The sequence below is a fragment of the Elephantulus edwardii genome, unplaced genomic scaffold, assembly GCF_000299155.1.
Source record: "Elephantulus edwardii isolate Elephantulus edwardi_28Jun2011 unplaced genomic scaffold, EleEdw1.0 scaffold00126, whole genome shotgun sequence".
Taxonomy (NCBI): domain Eukaryota; kingdom Metazoa; phylum Chordata; class Mammalia; order Macroscelidea; family Macroscelididae; genus Elephantulus; species Elephantulus edwardii.
In genome coordinates, this window is record NW_006399876.1 from 8059029 (window position 1) to 8072227 (window position 13199).

The window sequence follows — 13199 nt, forward strand, 5'->3', positions numbered from 1 at the left end:
CCTGGCTGCGGGGCGGGGCCAGTGCTGTTTCCTCCTTCCAGCTCTCAGGTGAGATGAGGCTCAGGGAGCCTGCTCAGCGTCCCCTCACACTCCACGCCCCAGAGTGAAGCGGCCACGTGCCCCACCTCAAGGCTGTGCTCCTGCAGGGCTCTGTGCCTTCATGGAGAAGATTCTAGAAAGGACTTCGGGAGTACCAGGCAGCCGAGCCCAGCACCTTGGGTTTGGGGGAGGGCTTGACGAGGGAGAAGGCGCAGTGCTGTGTTTGCCAGGTTCCAAAGAGGAGGTGGCCGTGTTTTTGTTTTTGTTATTTAAAATTTTATTTTTTTGTGTGTGTACCGTGAAATCAGATCTGACTAGTACAGGAGGAGATTGCCCCCTCCTTCTCCAGCAGAGCATCTGGTGGATTCGAACCATGAACCTCTGGAATTGCAGTGCAGCTTCTTGCCACTAGGCCACCAGAGCTCACCAGGTGGCCGTGTTTTGAGTCATCTTTGTCCCTTCTGAGGCAAGGGGCATGGTCTGCAGAGAGTTGTGGTGCTAACCCTCAGGCCAGCTCTCTGCGATTTGAATCCACCAGATGTGCCGTGTGATTGACAGCCCTGGGAACCTGCTGTGCGTCAGTCCCGACCCCGCGGCAGTGTGAGGGGTTTGGTCCACTCGGGCCTGGTGTCCACTAGCAGCTGGTCTGCAGGTGGCTGGGTTGGCATGGAAGGCTGAAGTGACCCTTGACCCCAGCATTTGGTGTGCTCGTCCTTCCTGGCCAGCCCTCCTGTCCCTGCCAGACCAGCTGTTCCTTTTGCTTTTACCCTCAGGTGGCACGTGCCTCAGCTGTAGGCGCAGGTGTCTGCACCCCTCTGCACTGCAGCCCACCCCTCTTCCCACCTCAGGCGCCCCCAGACAGCCTGTCATCCTGGGCTGTGGGCCACCCATTCCCTGCGCGGCCCAGCCCCCGTTCCTGTGCTGGTCACACACGTGCCTCCATGCCCGCCTCCCGTGCTCCGGAGGGAGGAGGCGGGGAGCCGTTGGTGCCCCTTCCCCTGATTTCAGCCTTGGCTGCGGCCCAGGCCTCCAGCACTCAGTGCTGAGAACTTTGTATCCTGGGGCCAGTGACGCCTGGACAGTGGGGCCAGCGAAGCTCCCTCCTTAGTCGTGGACACAAGCGGCTTCCAGCTCCCTGGGACAGCACTCTGGGACTCCTGTCCCTGGGCTGGGATCCGCAGTGTGGACAGCTTTGCCACCAGGCAGGTCTGGGTGCAGGGAGGCCATTGTCTGGGCCCAGGTGAGTGTTCCCCCACATGGCTGGGCCAGGCGGTGGGCACCTTTAGGGGTAGACATGCCCTGGCATTTGCTGCAGCTTAGCCACAGTGTCCCTGTGCAGGACGGTTACAGTGACCACGTTCTGGGGGGTTGGGGTGCCTGGGATGAGCCGAGTGGCTGCCCTGTGACAGGGCAGGGCTGGGGCCACTAGGGCTGTTAGCAAGGCTGGTCCATTCTTGACCCCTGTGTTTGAGAACAGTAAAGCATGGTCACAACTGGCCTGGATGCCATCTCTGCCAGGCTCTGGGGCAACCCTGCGGATGGGCCCGTGGTACAGACGAGGGTACCAAGGCTCTAGAGGGTTCCATGGCCTTCTCCCTCATCCCCCACCGCACCTGGGCCTGCAGCAGAGCCCCTGACCTTTCCCCTCCTGTCAACACTGGTCTGGTCTCAGCCCTGAGCCCTGGGAGCTGAAGGTCTCAAGTCCAGACCCGCTTTGCCGCCTCTACTCAGTCACGTGAGCACACTGCCCAGGCTTCTGCTTCTTTGTAGAGTGGATGTGCCAAGGAGCCCCTGTCCACCTGGCATGTGCAGTAACTGGGGGATAGGCTGTGTCACTGTGACCCCCAGGTGTGGGAAGAGGCCTGAGGCTGGGAGGTGAGTGGGTGCACGTCACTCACCTGCACCAAAGCCACGAGGTGGCTGCGCCTTCCCCGGGGCTCATGGGCTTACACAGCCTCCTTGGGATTCTCTTTACCCAGAAAAGGTGTGTGTGGGGAAGGGTAGTGGAGCAGGACCAACGTCTACCCACACGTGGTGGCAGGAGGCAGCGGCTCAGGTAGGAGGGAATAGGTAGATTTGCCTGGAGACTCTGTGATGTTGGTGTGTGTGCAGCCTCTGGCCTCGTGGGGACACCGGGTGGTACAGGCCTGTGCAGGCTTCCTGCAGATGTCTGCTGTCGCCGGGAGCTTTGCTCCATGCAGGAAGGGGCTGCACAAACCTTCCATTTGGTTTTTAAAAATTAGAAAGTGTCTTCAAAGCACAGTAAAGGGAGGTAAGGCTGGACTTGCTGTCAAGTTATTAATGACACATCCCAATGAATGGACAAAATAGAAAAAACATGAAGTGGTCAGAACGCACTGCCAGTGGCCATGCACAGCTGGACCCCAGGGCGAACACCGACGCGGTTCTGTCTGCCTCTTGTCTTCACTTTACATCTTTTGTACACGTTCTGTCTTAAAATCTTGGCTTTATAGCCTAAGCATTGCCCGTGTTCTTAAAGCGTTTTCACTGATTATAAAATGTCTGTTTGTATAGGTGGCCTCGCATTGGATCTTCAAGTTGTTTACAGTTCTTTGCGGCTGTAAACAATGCTACTCCTCAGTTACTGACTAGTTCGTTAGCTGACATTTTGCATCAACACTAATAGTAAAAAAATCTACTAACACTGTGTTGCACCTCACTGACGTACATCTGACACTCGAGCAATGCTAAGGTGTGAGGCTGTGGTGGGTGAGGGGCGTGTCACGTGACGGCTGTGACTCTCAGCAGGTCAGCAGTTCTGCCATGATAGTCTGCCGTCTCTCTGTGTCTTTTATGGATTGGTTCCAGGTCGCCTCCTGTTCCCAGCCCCGTGAACACAAAAATCCATGGGTGTTCACATCCCCTTTATGAAATGGTGATATATTTATGTATAAGCTACCCGCATTCTTCAGAATATACCTTAAATCACCCCTTTTGCTGTTCTTACGTGCCATCAAGTCGACGCCAGCCGTAGCGACCCTGTGAACAGATCTGAAGGTTGCCCTGTCCTGCACTGTCCTCACCACCTGTTCTTACAGTCTGTGTCAGGCCGGCTTGTTGAAGTTCTCTCACTCTCCTCTGACCTCCCACCTTTCTGAGCATGAGGTCTTTTTCCAAGGTCTGGACCCTCCTGACAGCCTGCCCAACGTATGTGAGAAGAAGCCTCACTGTCCTGGCCTCTAAGGAGCCGTGGTTGCACTACCTTCAGGACTGACTTTGTTCACATCACCTCCTGGTTACTTACGATACCTGGTACCACCCTCTGTGCTCCCTCTTAGCCTTTGGGATTGATGTGACTTTGTTGTCCTCCTGGCCCTTAGTATTTTCAGTCCACAGGGGTCGATGGGCCTGGAGCCCTCACATCATAGGGTGGGTTGTAATTTGTTGGGTATGTAATGATATAGTTACTCTTCGTTTTTGGACGGTGATAACTTGTACATAACGACCTGGTCTTTTGACTATGTCTCTGAGGAGTGATGCTGTCTGGAATACCTCTCGTGTTTATCTTGGTTCCCATGTTGAATGTTTGGTTTAAGTTGGATTCCTAGAGTGGTAAGGACTGGGCCAAGGACATGACACTGGGAAGGGTGGAGGGTTAGTGAAGGAGAGGAAAGACCCTCAACCAGGTGGATTGACGCAGTGACTGCGGCAATGGGCTCTTGTGTGTCAGGAAGTGTGAGGATGGTACAGGACAGAACAGGGCTCAGATCTTTTGTTCATAGGATCACTGTGAGGCATGCTTGACTTGACAACACCTAATAACAGCATCATTCATTTTGAACAATTAGTCATACATACTGTTTCATTCATGTAGCTTTTTTTTGTATCCAGTCATTTCTGTACATTGTATTTCTATCTCCTGCTCAAGTTCCCATGCACCTTACCTATTCATTCGGCCCTCCTCCCCACTGGTCTCCACTGTCCCGGTGAGTCCCTCTTCCTTCCCCTGATGGCTTTGCAGAGGGCTGCTGTGCTGCGCCTCTGCCCTCTGGCCTTGGGAGTCTTTCTCCACTGCCCTCGCAAGAAATCCTGTTGTTGACAGCAGCTAATGTCGTGAGGAAATGCAGCACCTCTTTCATTTATTTTAAAAAGTCTTGCTTTCTAGTCAGGTCAAACTGTCTATTTGTTAAAAATGAATGAAAATTAAGAGTAATCATTTCTTAGGAATGAGGCTGTTCTCTCACACCCTCACAGTGCTGCCATTTGTCGTGAAGTGACCCCGTGTGACAGGTTTCCTAGGCTGTCCCTTTACCACAGCAGGCCCCTGGGATGTTCTCCCTCGTAGCCACTGAGTGGGTTCAAGCAGCCAGCCTTGCCGTAGCAGCTTAGAGTGAGTATGTGGTTGATTACTGTCGAGTTGAGTACGACTCATAGCGACCTGAACCCTATAACTGTTGTCATTTCTTTAAGTTCATAGGATTTCCAGAGGCGTGTGGTTTAAGAAATGGATGCCACTCCTGCTTCTAAACCTATTGTAATCTGGAAGCTCCACCAAACACTGTCCACCACGGTAACCATTATGGCATTTGGCAAACCGATGGCACAGTATTCCGCATCATGGCAACCCCAGGCTACCTCAGTGCAGCAGTTTAACAGACCAGTGCTGTGCCACTTAGAAGAATGTTCCTCCAAAATATAACACGAGGCCTGAGGGCCTAACGGACTTTTAAATACAAAGGCCCTCCACCAGGTCTGTAAATAAGAGGTTTAACTAAAAAACAACCAACTAAACAATCCACACCCGTCTCTCAACCAAAACAAGAGAGCCCACCTTTCAGAATCCAACTGCTTCACCCATCAGCCTCCAAACTGGAGACTTAGGGCCCGTTCTTCAATACACAGGCTTTCCTCCAGGTCCTGTTGATACTGAACAAGAGGCTTAAATAAAAAACAACCAGCCAGATAGCACACACCAGGCCCTAAACCAAAATAAGAGAGCCCACCTTTCAGAGTCCAATCGCTTTACCCGTCAACCTCCCTAACCCACCATAGCCCTCATTATATCATGTATGCACGCACACGTGTACACACATACACAGAGCTTTCCCTAATCACAGTAACCCCCCTCACCCCCCAAGCACCTGCTCCCTTTGAGCCCGTTCTGACATGTGGTGACTCGTGTGTTACAAGATGGGACTTGGCTCCGTTCGGTTTGCCTAGCTGTCCATGGAAGTCCTTTCTTCGGGACTTGAACCACCAACTTTCCGGTTATAGGCCTGACAGATTCTTTTGTCTCTGTTTGATGTTAGTGGATGTGGGAGTTTGGGCTCTCTCTCTCATCCGGCTATCCACAGATGTGTTTTGGGGCCCTGAATGAGTAGGCCTTTGTTGCCCACAACAGGGGTGAGACTTGCTGGGGTGGGGCCTCATAGCCTCCCACACCCCAGTCCAGTGTTGCTTCCAGCGTCCCAGCCAGAAAGGCTTTCCTGGCTCACTGGCTCAGGTCACCTGAGAGAGCCTCTGCCTGGAGTAGGTTACAGAGGCCAGCGTCTGAGGTTCACGCTCAGAAATGCAAACGCTTCCACCCCGATCTCATGGTGGGTCCCACACCTGTGGGCCCCACTCCTGTTATTCCCACCTCGGTATCAGCTGTGGAGCGGCCCTTTGCTCACCCCTTAATTTGCTGTGTTTTCAGACTTAGAGAAAACTTGCAAAATAGCGCAAGTGTTCCCAGCCCTCTTTACCCAGATCCCCCGTACCTGTATTTATTACCACACTTGCTGTTCACCTTTGCCCGTGAACCATGAGAAAGGGCACTGCCCCTTTAGGACAGCCTCTCATGTCCCCACAGAACAGCGCTGCAGCTGAGGACATCGGCCTTGAGAGGGTTGTTGGTGTTGGGGAGTCGGCCCAGGCCCCCCGCCGCCCCTGTGTGAGCGGGAGGAAGCCATGCCCCCCTCTCTGTGCGTGAACCCCGAGCTGCCCCTACGCTGATCTGCTCACCTGAGTCAAGGCTGCCCCTGAACGCCCACGGCAGCAGGAAACCAGCCGGGGCCCCACACACGTGTAACTGTCTTGTCTCGTTAGCCCCTTTAATCGGAAGTGTCCTCTGGTCTTGTCTTTAATGACCAAAGGTGCCCTGGTGGTGCAGCGGCTTAGTGGCTGCTCCGTGGGAGAAAGCTGACGTCTGCTTCGGCTGACTACAGCCTCCAAACAGCCAGGCAGCTCTCCTCCGGCCTGCAGGCTCGCTGGGGTCGGCATTGAGGTGACAGTTGTGGATTTTCATGACCTTGAGCTTTCTGTTGTCCTTTCACTGGGGCTCCGGTGGCATTTTCTCCTGATTACATTCAGGCGATGCAGTTTGGGCAGGAAAAACCACTCAAGCACTGTGTCCTTGGTGTGGGGTGTCGGTAGACTCCTGAGGCTGGGGTGACACAGTGTGAACCGTGACCACCTGGCCAAGGAGGTGCTGGCCAGGTCTTCCACCTTGAGGTTCATCAGCAAGGGGAGGAGGCAGATGAACTGTTGCTCTCAGTTTTACGCCTTGGAGCCTTGTGCCCATGTCACGTGCCCAGGATGTCCACCTCAGAGCCCAACTCATGGTCTGCCCTCATCACAGGCGGCGCCCTCTCAAGCCCCCGTCTGGCTACATGTGAAGCAGGCTGGCTGCCATGGGCTCGCCTTTCCCTGGGCGGTGAGCTCAGTCCCTGGGTGGCATTAACAGTTAAACACTTCCCTACCAACTAACAGGTTAGCGGTTCACATCCACCCAGACGTGCTTCAGACCAGGTGACCTTTGTCCAAAGAGATGGCGTTCTTATTGTTGTGTACCGTTGAGTCGGAACAGACCCACAGCTGGCCCTGTGTTTTCAGAGGAAGTTAATTGCACAGGAGGAGATTGCCCGTCCTTCTCCCGCGGAATGGCAGGTGCCCCAAACTGCTCCAGTGATGTACTGTGCGGGGCACATCTGCTTCTGAAGGCTTTTTTCAGTGTGTCAGAGAGCAGGAGGTGACTTCGAGCACTGAGGTGGTCTTTCCAGTGCCCTCACAGGGAGCCCACTGCTCACTCAGTGGTGTCTCCTCTCCGATGGCCTGGGGCCACCAGCAGCTCCGCAGGAGGACGATGGTCAGTCTCCCCCTGTTTTTTATACCCTCCCAAACCTACTGCAGGGCCAGCCATGAGCTGCTTCCGACTCAGCCACAATGAGTGTAGTTAGCTCATGTGCATATGAAAGCTAGACAGCAAATGAGAAAGAAAGTGTGAAGAAGAATTGATGCCTTGAAGTTACACAGTTGGTAAAGAATATTAAATGTACTGTAGACCATCAGAAGAATGACAGCATCTGTCTTGGAAGAGCGGCAGCCTGAATATGCCTTGGAACCGAGTCCTGTGGGCAGGACATGGTGTAGCCCATACTCCGGATCGGCACCAGAATTCAAAGGCAAAATGCTCCAGTCTTCTTTGTTCTTTGTCCAGTGTTTACGTGCACAGGAAGCAAAGAAAACAGGGTGACTCTAAAAGGGATTGAAATAGAGAATCCTGAATAGAGTGGGTGGAAAATGAATAAAATTTTAAAACCATGAAAATGGCTTGCTGGTCCCTTAGGAACAGGGAACACATCAGACTTTGGCCAGGGCCGAGAACCATTTGCCATCCACTTCCCACCAGGTCAACTTTTAGCCAGACAGTTGTTGCTGTTGTGAGTTGTAGTTAACAACCCAGTGACAGAACAGAGCCCTGTCCTATGCTGTGCTATCCTCATCATTTCTGACCTACAGAGCTCACTGCTGCAGTCACTGTGTCAGTTTGCCTGGTTAAGGGTCTTCTTCCCTTTCCCCAACCCTCCGTCTTGCCAAGCACAATGTCTCTCTCTAAGGAGCGGCCTCTCCTAACAACATGCCCAAAGTATGAGAGCTGAAGGTTCTCTATCCTTGTCTCTAAGGAGCACTGGATGCACCTTCTCCAAGACTATCTCTTTGTTCTTCTGGCAGTCCATGGGATATTCAGTACTCTTTCCTCCCCAGCACCACACGTCAAAAGTATGTTATTCTTCTGTCATCCTTAATTCATTGTCCAGCTCTCACATGCATAGCAAGTGATTGAAAGGACCATGGCCTGAATCAGGTTCACCTTAATCCTTAAACTGACATCATTGCTCCTCAGTAATTTGGAGACGTCCCTGACTGCAGACTTTCTCACTGTAATACATCTCCTGATCTCCTGACTGCTGGTTCCAAGTGTGTTGATTGTGGATCCAAGTAAGATGAAGTCATTGACAGCTTCAGTCCTTCTTCTATTTTGATATTGCTTCTTGGTTCAGTGGTGGCAGTTTTCAATTTCTTGATGTTGCAGTGCAATCCATTTTGATGGCTTTGGTCTTTGATCTTCTGCAGCAAGTGTTTCAACTCCTCAATTTCAGCAAACAAGGTTGTGTCGTCTGTATAACATGAGTCTTCCCTTGCACCCATTACTATTTTCTTCTTCATAAATTCCAGCTTTTTTGAATAATTTACCCAGCATACAGATTGATTGGAAGTAGGAGTGGCATCCACTTCCCAAACAACATGCCACTGGGAACTCTGTGAACTTTGAGAAACGGTAGATATCAAAGTTTCAGGTCTTTTGTTCATAGAGTTCCTGAGTTGTGCTCGACTTGACAGCAGTCACCAACACAAACACAACAACATACAGATTGAATAGAAATAGAAAAAGGATACAACCCTGACACATACCTTTTCTCATTTTAAACCATGTAGTATCTCCCTGCTCTGTTTGTGTAACATTCTCTTTTTCTAGGAATAGGTTTGCACAAACATAATTAAGTGTTTGAAATTCCTCCACTAGATGCTCTGCTGGAGAAGGAGGGGGAAATCTCTTCTTGTACCAGGTTAAAAATGTAATATGTGTAGCCTGTGGCAGTGATGTGCCAATCGTGGTAATGGGCACCCATGGTGGACAGTGTTGGCTGGAGCTTCCCGACTAAATCAAGCCTGGAAGCAGGAGCGGCATCCACTTCCGAAATGGCTTGCCTCCGGAAACTCTATGTACGAACAGTGCTCAGGCTGTTCGTTCATAGGGTCCGCTATGAGTCGTCTACAACTCGACGGCATTAAACAACAACAACAACAACCAGGCACACATTAAAAAAAATAATTAAAAAAAAAGTGTTCTGGAATTCTCACTCTTCTCAATGTTATGCATAGTTTGTCATGATCCACACAGTCAAATGCCTTTGCGTAGTCAGTAGAGCATACACCCTCTTCTGGTGTTCTCTGCATTCAGCCAGGATCCATCTGACTTCAGCCATGATATCCTTGATGCTGTGGCCTCTTCTAAATCCAGCTTGAACTTCTAGCAGTTCTGTATCATTGTACTATTCTAGCTGGGTTTGGGTGATCTTTAGCAATATTTTGCTTGCATGCAATATTAATGATGCTGTTCTAGAATATCCACATTCTGTTGGATCACCTTTCATTGGGAATGGGAACAAATATGGATCTCTTCCAGTCAGTTGGCCAAACAGTTCTTTTACAAGTTTTCTGGCACAGAGCAGTGAGCACCTCCAGAGTAGGCTCTGTTCTTTGAAACAGGTCAGTTGACTTCTCATCAATTCCTGGGGCCTTATTTTTCTTAGTGCCTCAGTAGCTTGAATTTCTTTCTCACCATTGGCTCTTGATCATATGTACTTCCTGAAATGTTTCCATGCCAGCCAATTCTTTTTGGCACAGTGATTCTGTGTATCTCCTCCATCTTCTTTTGATGCTGTTTGGATCATTGAAGATTTTTCCTGTAACATCACAGAATTGCCACTCAGTGCTTGAATTTTCTCTTTAGTCCTTTCAGCTTAAGAAAAGCTGGGCGAGTTCTTTCCTTTTTTATTCTCCAGTTCTAGCTTTGTGTATATTCCATTGTATTGTCTTCTCAAACTGCACTTTGAAATCTTATGTTCAACTCTTTTTCTTCAGCATTTCTTCCCTTTGCTTCTCAGTGTTCTAGTGCAGTTTTCAGAGTTTCTTCTGGCATCCATTTTGGTTTTTTTCTTTTTCTTCCATCTCTATAATGACCTTTTTTCTCTCTCTCTTTTAAAAAATTTTAATAATTTTAATGAACATTTACAGAGATTTTGGATTTCAATTCATTCATTGTTGCACTCTTGTCAAATCTGATCTGACTGATACAGGAGGAGATTGCCCCTCCTTCTCCAGCAGAGCATCTGGTGGATTCGAACAGTGCACCTCTGGTATTGCAGTGCAGCTTCTTTCCACTAGGCCACCAGAGCTCCCTCCTTTTTCTCTTTTTATGGATGATATCTTCAATGTCACCCCTCAGCTCATCTGGTCTTGAATCATTTGTGTTCAGAGCATCAAACCTATTCTTGCACAGATTTTTAAATAAAGATGGAATAGACTCAAGGTCATTTTGGTTCTCTTGGGTTTGTTTTCCTTTTCTTCAGCCTCAGTTTGAATCTGCACATGAGTAATTGATGGCCTTTTCCGTAGTCAGCATTTGGCCTGGCTTTGACTACTGAGTTTTTCCAGTGATCCTTTCCACAGATGTAGTCAGTCTGATTCCTTTGCAGTCCAGTAGGTGAGATCCATGTGTAAAGTCACATTTATGTTTTTAACAAAGATGTTTTCAATGAATAATTCATTGAACGTACAAAACTCAACCATTTGGTTTTCCAGCCTCAGTTCTGTCACCAGGTCTACTTCCTGACTACCATTCAGTGTTTCCAGCTTTTGCATTCCAGTCACCAGTCATCATTAGCACGTCTAGATTGCATGTTTGGTCAATTTCAGGCTGCAAAATTTGATAGAATTCTTCCGTTTTGTCCTCTTAGGCGTTGGCCGTTGGTGCATATATTTGAGTAATAGTTGTGTAAACAGGTGTCACAAAATTGTGCTTCAGGGTAAAACTTTAAATTGCCTTTGTACGAAAACTTTATTTTATGTTGGTTTGCGTACAAAATTCATATGTTGTGCTTCACACTTTGTTTCATTCACATTGTGTTTCACTGAAATTGCCTTTTAATGATGGATGTAACACCTTTCCTCCTGTTTTTCATTCCCAGCATTGTATACCATGTATTTGTCCGATTCAAAGTGGCCGGTGCCAGTCTGTCTCGTCTCACTAATGCCTAGAATGTCAGTGTTCATTTATACTATTTCATTTTAGACAGTTTGCCCCTGTGTTCTCATTTCTAACAGCTAACTTGCCCAGATTCATACGATGTACACTCCATTTGCCAGTTATTAAAGGATGTTTGCAGCTGTTGCTTCTAATCTGACTTCATCTCTCATACTATAGCTGCCGTCTTCCTCTGTTGTTCAGGGAATTTTCAGAGGCCTCCTGTTTCAGAAGTGGATGGCCGTTCCTGCCTCCTAGTTTCTCTTTTTTTTTTTCTCCTAGTTTCTCTTAATCTGGGATTTCTTCTGAAACCTGTCCACCATGGGTGACCCTTCTGACATTTGATGTACTGGTGGGATAGCTTCCAGCATCCCAGCAACCCATAGGTTACCCCAGTAAAGCAAACTGACTGACAAGTGCTGTCCTAATAAGAGCAAATGCTAAACAAGCAAGTATGTACATACCTAAACTATAAAATAATTAGCAATATGCAAACAATTTCCCTGCATAACATACTGATACATAAGTATACCTCTAACAGCAAAGCAGGCATGTGAATATCATGATGCAGGGTCCATCTGAGGCCCATGGTGGTGTGACAGGATGGAGCTCTGACTCACGGCTGACACATCTGGCTAACATCCCTGGTGAAGGCTAGGCTGGATCTTCTATGCTGGTGTCCACACCAGACCCTCAGGCTCAGAACAGAGGTGGTGTCAAAACATAGAAGCCCAGCAAGGCCTGGATGGTATCGAAACTTGTCTTCCAATGTCGATCCTTGCCGGCTCGAAGCTCAGAAGCTGTGAGGTTGAACAAGGAGTTCTGGCAGCTTTGTGTTAAGGAGCTATGTTGCCGACCCAGCACATGGTTCGTATGTAGCCGCTGCTCTGTGGGAGAAAGATGGGCGGTCTCCTCCTGTGCCATTTACAGGCTCCGAAAACCCACTGGAGGGTCAGCTGTGAGTCAGTTCTCACTCAACAGCTCCTAAAAACAACAGCATAAAGTGAATAGCAGCACCAGAGAGGCATTCAGTCCTTCTGAAAACCAACCGTAAAAGGCAATAGAAACCCCTAAACGTGCAAAGGGGTAGGATAGGATTAAAGGATTCATAGAAGGAAACGCAAGAGTTCAGTTACACTGAGTCTGTGTAATGTGACCGAGCAGAATGTGTATGAACACCATAGTGAAAAACCAGTTTGTTTTGTAAACACTCACCTGGCTCACAATTGTAGAGGAGGACCATTCATTCCAGGAGAGCGTTCTTTGTTGTTCCTTGTAAGGTGGGGAGGGCAGCGCTTCCCTGGGGGAGAGCTCGAGGGTGGGAAGCTTGGATTGGGGTGTGATCGCAGGAAGGAAGTGGCAAGGAAGTGGCAACGGTGGTTACCTAGTGAGTGTCATCTTTAATGTCAAGGAAAACGTGAATGGTTGAATGGGAAGCCAGATGGCTCTGTAAATTTTCACTCTGATCTCAATGAAAACAGCAGGAAGTGCAGCCCTTAGATGCAGGCTCGCGGCTGGGCAGCTCCCCGAGAGGCGCCTCTGTCTGTCTGTCTGTCCGGACTGGCTTTTCTCTTTCCTTACTGTGAAGGGTGGACATTCAGCTTCTGATGCCTCTGCATTTTGGGGTGTGATCAAACCCGTAAGAGTGCAGTTTATTTAGTAACACTCAGGAGAAAGGTCCGACTGTATCTGAAGACACCCCATTTTATTTCGTTAGGGAGGGTTGGTGGTGCAGTGGTTGAGTGCGTGGCCGCTAGTCCGACTGTATCTGAAGACACCCCGTTTTATTTCGTTAGGGAGGGTTGGTGGTGCAGTGGTTGAGTGCGTGGCCTCTAACCCAGGTTCTGGGGTGCAGCAGCTCCGTGGAGGAAGGGCCTGGCCCTCTGCTCCCATGAAGGCCTCCTCCCCAGCGTTAGGGCCTCTGGAACATTCTGGAATCTTTATTGAAGCAGTCGGCCACATCTTCCTTCCCCAGAGCAGCGGGGATTCCAGCTGCCAACCCTTTGTTAGCCTCCGAGTGTTTAACTGCTGTACCACCAGGCTGGGAACCCCACGGGCAGCTCTGCTCTGT